This window comes from Aotus nancymaae, unplaced genomic scaffold (assembly GCF_030222135.1).
Source record: "Aotus nancymaae isolate 86718 unplaced genomic scaffold, 86718_ANA_hifiasm-v0.15.2.pri h1tg000041l, whole genome shotgun sequence".
NCBI lineage: Eukaryota > Metazoa > Chordata > Mammalia > Primates > Aotidae > Aotus > Aotus nancymaae.
This window is the reverse complement of record NW_026988455.1, coordinates 7,776,785-7,782,646: the sequence shown is the minus strand read 5'-3', so window position 1 is coordinate 7,782,646 and position 5,862 is coordinate 7,776,785. Positions and strand designations below refer to the sequence as shown.

Genomic DNA, 5,862 nt, shown 5'->3' with positions numbered 1-5,862 from the left:
TGAGCTTGGGATGTATCAGAAGAGGCCTGATTTCCAGTTAAGCATTTGCCAAAGATCAGCGGCATGATTTGGGCAAGTCATTTTCCTGTTGATTCAAGTGAGTTAACAGAACAAAACACAAATTTTTCTAGGTTCCTTATCTATTTTGCGGATTGAAAATAGGGTCTAGGTAAATTGGCAGACATAGAACTTCCTGGTGAAATAAATGAGACACAGCTGGATACAAAAATCAGGATATGATTGTACTCATTTTGTCATTTTTATCATTTTCTGAGGGATATTTACAGCTTAATGTGTCTTCACATTAGTGATGTTTGAAGCTCTTGGCAATTATTTTCCTCTTAGGAAGATTTTGCCCTACATTACCCTTTACGAAGTGCTGTTGTTGAGCAGAAGTGAAGCCGAGGAAACCTGCATGAGCTCTAAGGACCTCAGCACTCACTAATAGGTCTAAAAACTTAATGAGCACTAATGGGCACGAAATGCAACGCTTATTAATTTTTTTCTGGAATGAAGAGAACCCCATGAATATAAGCTTACTATCATCAGAGCAGCTTCTGGTGTAGATATTTTGTTTTTTAAATTAACCTAGTCTTCTTTAATCATAGAGGTAATATAGAAATATGGCAAAACCAAAAAAGTTCAAAAAGTATAAGATGAAAATCAGAAGTATCCCTTTTGGCCCAACCCAGTGATACTCACTTCTGTGGTCTCAATGTTTATGTACCCTCCAAATTTATATGTTGAAATCCTAACCCCCAAAGTGATGATATTAGGAGGTGTGAACCTATTAGAGTGTTAGGAGGTGGGTGTTGATTAGGTCATGAGAGCAGAGCACACCCCCTCTTCCCATCCCTTGTTTTCTTTCTTCTTTTTGAGACAGCGTCTCACTCTGCCTCCTAGGCCAGAGTGCAGTAGCACAATCAGGTCAATGAAATCTCAAACTCCTGGGCTCAAGCAATCCTCCAGCCTGAGCCTCTCAAGTAGCCAGGACTATAGGTGCACACCTCTATGCCCAGCTAATTTTAATTTTTTGGTAGAAAGGGTCTCGCTATGCTGCCCAGACTGGTCTCAAATTTCTGGCCTCAAGCAATCCTCCCACCTCAGCCTCCCAAAGCTCTGGGATTATAGACATGAGCCACTATGCCTGTCCCAGAGCCTTTTAAAAAGATTAGTGCCCTTATAAAAGAGGCCTGGGATAGCTGCCTTGCCCCTTCCATCATGTGAAGACAACAGTGAGAAGTCTCCATCTATGAGCCAGAGAGTTGGCCCTCACCAGATCATTTTGCCAGTGCCTTGAACTAGGACTTTTCAACCTCTGGAACTATAAGAAATAAATTTCTGTTGTTTATAAACTACTCCATTTACAGTATTTTGTTATAGCAGCTCAAATGGACTAAGACATCCATGGAGACAACTACTTTCAACAATTTTTAGTTTTACTCTTTCTGCTAATTACTGTAATACTTATATGTTATTTTATATATATATCTTTTTTTTTTTTTTTTTTGACACAGAGTCTTGCTCTCTTGCCCAGGCTGGAGTGCAGTGGTGTGCTCTTGGCTCACTTTAGCCTCTGCTTCCTAGGTTCCAATGATTCTTCTGCCTCAGCCTCCCGGGTAGCTGGGATTATAGGCACACACCACCAGCCCTGGCTAATTTTTGTATTTTTAGTAGAGATGGAGTTTTACCATGTTAGCCAGGCTGGTCTTAAACTCCTGACCTCAGATGATCCACCTGCCTTGGCCTCCCAAGGTGCTGGGATTATAGGTGTGAGCCACTGAACCAGGCCTACTGTAGTACATTTTATGTTTTATTTTCAATAGAGATGAGGTCTCACTATGTTGGCCAGGCTGGTCTCAAACTCCTGGCCTCAAGGAATCTGCCCCTCAGCCTCCCAAAGTGCTGAGATTGCAGATGTAAGCCACCATACCCAGCCATTTTGTTTGTTTGTTTGTTTAGAGAAAAGGCATACAAATGTTATTAATGTGTAATAACATTAATGTGTTCATCCTGACCACAGAGTGATTACCCCTGTGTCCCCAATTTATGATAAAAAAAAATTTTAAACTGGCTGGGTATGGTGGCTCACTCCTGTAATCCCAGCACTTTGGCGGGGATTTAATCCACCGAGGCAGGTGGATCATGAGATCAGGAGTTCAAGAGTAGCCTGGCCAACATGGTAAAACCCCATCTCTACTAAAAATACAAAAATTAGCTGGGCATGGTGGCAGGCACCTGTAATCCCAGCTATTCAGGAGGCTGAGGCAGACAATTGCTTGCACCTGGGAGGTGGATGTTGCAGTGAGCCAAGGTCACGCCACTGTACTCCAGCCTGGGCAACGGAGTGAGACTCTGTCTCAAAAAAAAAAAAAAAAAAAATCAAACTTAGAAGTTGTAAGAATTTACCTAGATTCACTTATCAACTGTTAACAATTTGCCATATTTGGCTTTCTCTCACTGTACATATATACAGATTTTCTTTTTTGCTGAATCATTTGAAGAACAGATGCAGACATAGAAACATTTCTCCTCAAAATATGTCATCACCATGCTCCAAGAATTAAGTATATTTGGCTGGAGTGGTGGCTCACACCTGTAATCCCAGCACTTTGGGAGGCTGAGGTGGGTGGATTGCTTGAGGCCAGGAGTTTGAGATCAGCTTGGCTAACATGGCGAAACCCCGACTCTACTAAAAATACAAAAATTAGCCAGGCGTGGTAGCAGATACATCTCAGTTACTAGGGAGGCTGAGGCATGAGAATTGCTTGAACCTGGGAGGTGGAGGTTGTAGTGAGCTGAGATCTCGCCATTGCACTTCAACCGGGATGACAGAGAGACTCCGACTCAAAAAAAGAAAAAAAAGAAGAATTAAGGCATTCTCCCCTATAACCACAATATACTTCTCCCATTTAGAAAATGTTCTCTCTGACATAATTATCTAATAAAATGTCCATATTCAGATTTCCATAATTGTCCAATACTGTCTCTTTCAACATCATTGAAATAATTTTTTTCTTTTTTCTTTTTCGAGATGGAGTCTAGCTCTGTCACCCAGGCTGGAGTGCAGTGGTGTGTTCTCGGCTCACCACAACCTCCGCCTCCCAGGTTCAAGCGATTCTCCTGACTCAGCCTTCCAAGTAGCTGGGACTATAGGCGCATGCGACCACACCTGGCTAATTTTGTGTGTGTGTGTGTGTGTGTATTTTTAGTAGAGACGGGGTTTTACCACGTTAGCCAGGATGGTCTCCATCTCCAGACCTTGTGATCTGCCTGCCTTGGCCTCCCAAAGTGCTGGAATTACATGTGTGAGTCACTGCACCCAGCCGAAATAATTTTTTTCAATCCAGGATGCAATCACTCATCATACATGACACTGAATTTGTTATGTCTCTTCAGCCATATTTTTCTTTCACGACACGGATATTTTTGAAGGGTACAGGTGAGTTGTTTTTTAGAATATCCCTCAATCTGGACTTGTCTGATTTTGTCCTGATGATTAGATTCAGAGTCTACATTTTTGGCAGGAGAACTACACAGATGATGTGATATCTTTCTCAGTGCTGCTCACCAGTAGACACACGCTGTCAGTTTGTCTTATCGTAATTGATGCTAAGTTAGTTTGGTCATTTCCTTAAGGAGGTATCTGTCAGATTCCTCCCTTGTCAAAGTACTTTTTCCCCTTTGTCATTAATGAGTAATTTGTGAGGTGATACCTAGAGGTCAGATGAGTACCCTGTTCCCCAACAATTGTTCACTTGTTTTTTTTTTTTTTTTTTAGATAGAGTCTTACTCTGTCACCCAGGCTAGAGTGCAATGGTGCAATCTCGGCTCACTGTAACCTCTGCCTCTTGGGGTCAAGCAATTCTCCTGCCTCAGCCTCCCAAGCAGCTAGGATTATAGGTGCCCACCACCATACCCAGCTAAATTTTTGTATTTTTAATAGAGACATGGTTTCACCATGTTGACCAGACTGGTCTGAACTCCTGACCTCAGGCGTGTGGAACTCCTGAGGTCAAGAGTTCCACCCGCCTCAGTCTCCCAAAGTGCTGGGATTACAGGTGTGAGACCCGTGCTTGGCCTCAGTGGTTTTATTATCCAGTGATGCTCCTTGCCTGGATCACTTATTACTATATGCTGCTAAAGTGGTGATTTTTAAAATTCCATTACTTCTTTTATCTTATTGGTTGACATGTTTCTTTTAAATATCATTTTTCTTTCTTTCCCTCTCCTTTAAAAAATTAAAAAATTTTTCGTTTTTAGTACTTATTTTTATTTTTTATAGAGACAGGGTCTTGCTCTGTCACCCAGGTTGGCATGCAGTGGTGTGATCATAGTTCACTGCAACCTTGAAATCCTGGGCTCAAGTGATCCTTCTGACTCAACCTCCCACAGAGCTGAGACTACATGCATGCACTATCATGCCCCCAACTAAGTTTTTCTATTTTTTAGGGACTGAATCTTGCTATGTTGCCCAGGCCAGGCTCAAACTCCTGGCCTCAAGCACTTCTCCTGCCTCGGCCTCTCGAAGTGCTGGCATTACAGATGTGAGCCACTGAACTTGGCCAAACATTTTTCTTTTTAAATAGATTGGAACACATAGTTTATTTTAAAATGATCTGATGTGTTCTAATCTAGTCCTGTGATTATTTATTTCAATACTGAAATAATTCCCGGTCTGGCTTGTGAGAGCCCTTTCAAGTTGGCTTCCTTGTCCTCTTGGCAGGTTACTGTCATTTTTGAGCACTTTCTTACTTTGTGGCATAAGATGCTCTAGGCTACTTTGCACTCTTCCTGCTCCAGTCCTGGTGTCAGCCATTTCCCTTAGGAATCTTACATTGTAATTTTGATTGATTGATTTATTTTTGAGAGGGAGTCTCACTCTGTTGCCCGGGCTGGAGTGCAGTGGCATGATCTTGGCTCACTGCGACCTCCACCTCCTGGGCTGAAGTGATCCTCCCACCTCAGCCTCCTGAGTAGCTGGAACTACAGGCGCACCATTACACCTGGCTACCGGTATAATTTAAAATAACACAAGCTAGAGCAAATTGCCTTCCTTTTATTGCTTTTTCCCTTTCTACCTCCCAAATTTGCTATAGTATTTTTCATTGTCAAGATTAATAACACGACATTTTGATGTGTGCCTATAAACTAGTCAATCCTTTGTGCTCATAGGTTGATTCTAAAAATTAAAAACCAATAGATGACTCATTTTATGATTTTATATATACAATATAATATTCCCTCTAGAACCAAATACACATTGGGTCTCAAATTTTAGTAGATATGAATCTGTTCATAAGTGGGTCAGGACCTGGGCTCAGCTGAGATGGAGTCACCATGCAGACCAGGGAGGGCAGAGCACAACCCTGAGTGGGAGGACCAGCCCACACAGAGGTCAGGGCTCAGGCGGGGGTGTGGAAGGAGCCGCTCTCCTACCCATCCTGCACGGATCCACCAAAGGCCCCTGACGACTCCAACTACATCCCTGGCACAGTGTGGGGAGGGTGACAGGGGTCACTCAAGGGACCCATCAGCAAACACAGAAAGACGAAATCAATCTTCAGCTCAGCAGATATGACTGTGAACTCTAACTAATGAGATCTGGGAAGAGGTCCTTTCCTCTGAGGAGTCTCCCTGCTCCCCGCCCACCTTCCAGGAACTAAGGGTCTACTCCTCCCACCTCTGGGGTCCCTCTGGGATCTGCCCAGCCCTTGATCTGGCTCAGAACATAGGATTCCAGGCATTTTGTTCCCAGGGTATTTCCTCTGCTTGGCTCTGAGTTCCTGCAGGGCAGGCCCAGTGCCTCATTTCTTTCAGGGTCCAGCCCAGAGTCTGGCCTAATAGACACCAGCAAAAGTT

The 5,862-nt window shown here is 43.1% G+C and overlaps 1 protein-coding gene across 1 annotated transcript in view; it reads left to right on the top strand.

Annotated features, from left to right (window-relative positions):
* Window positions 1–16: 16 nt before the first annotated feature.
* DAPK2 (death associated protein kinase 2) overlaps window positions 17–5,862 on the top strand; it is a 136,347-nt gene continuing 130,501 nt past the window's right edge. Inside the window, exon 1 of the mRNA XM_064361404.1 lies at window positions 17–97. The gene's annotated coding sequence lies outside the window, so the exon portion shown is untranslated. The remainder of the gene's footprint in view (window positions 98–5,862) is intronic.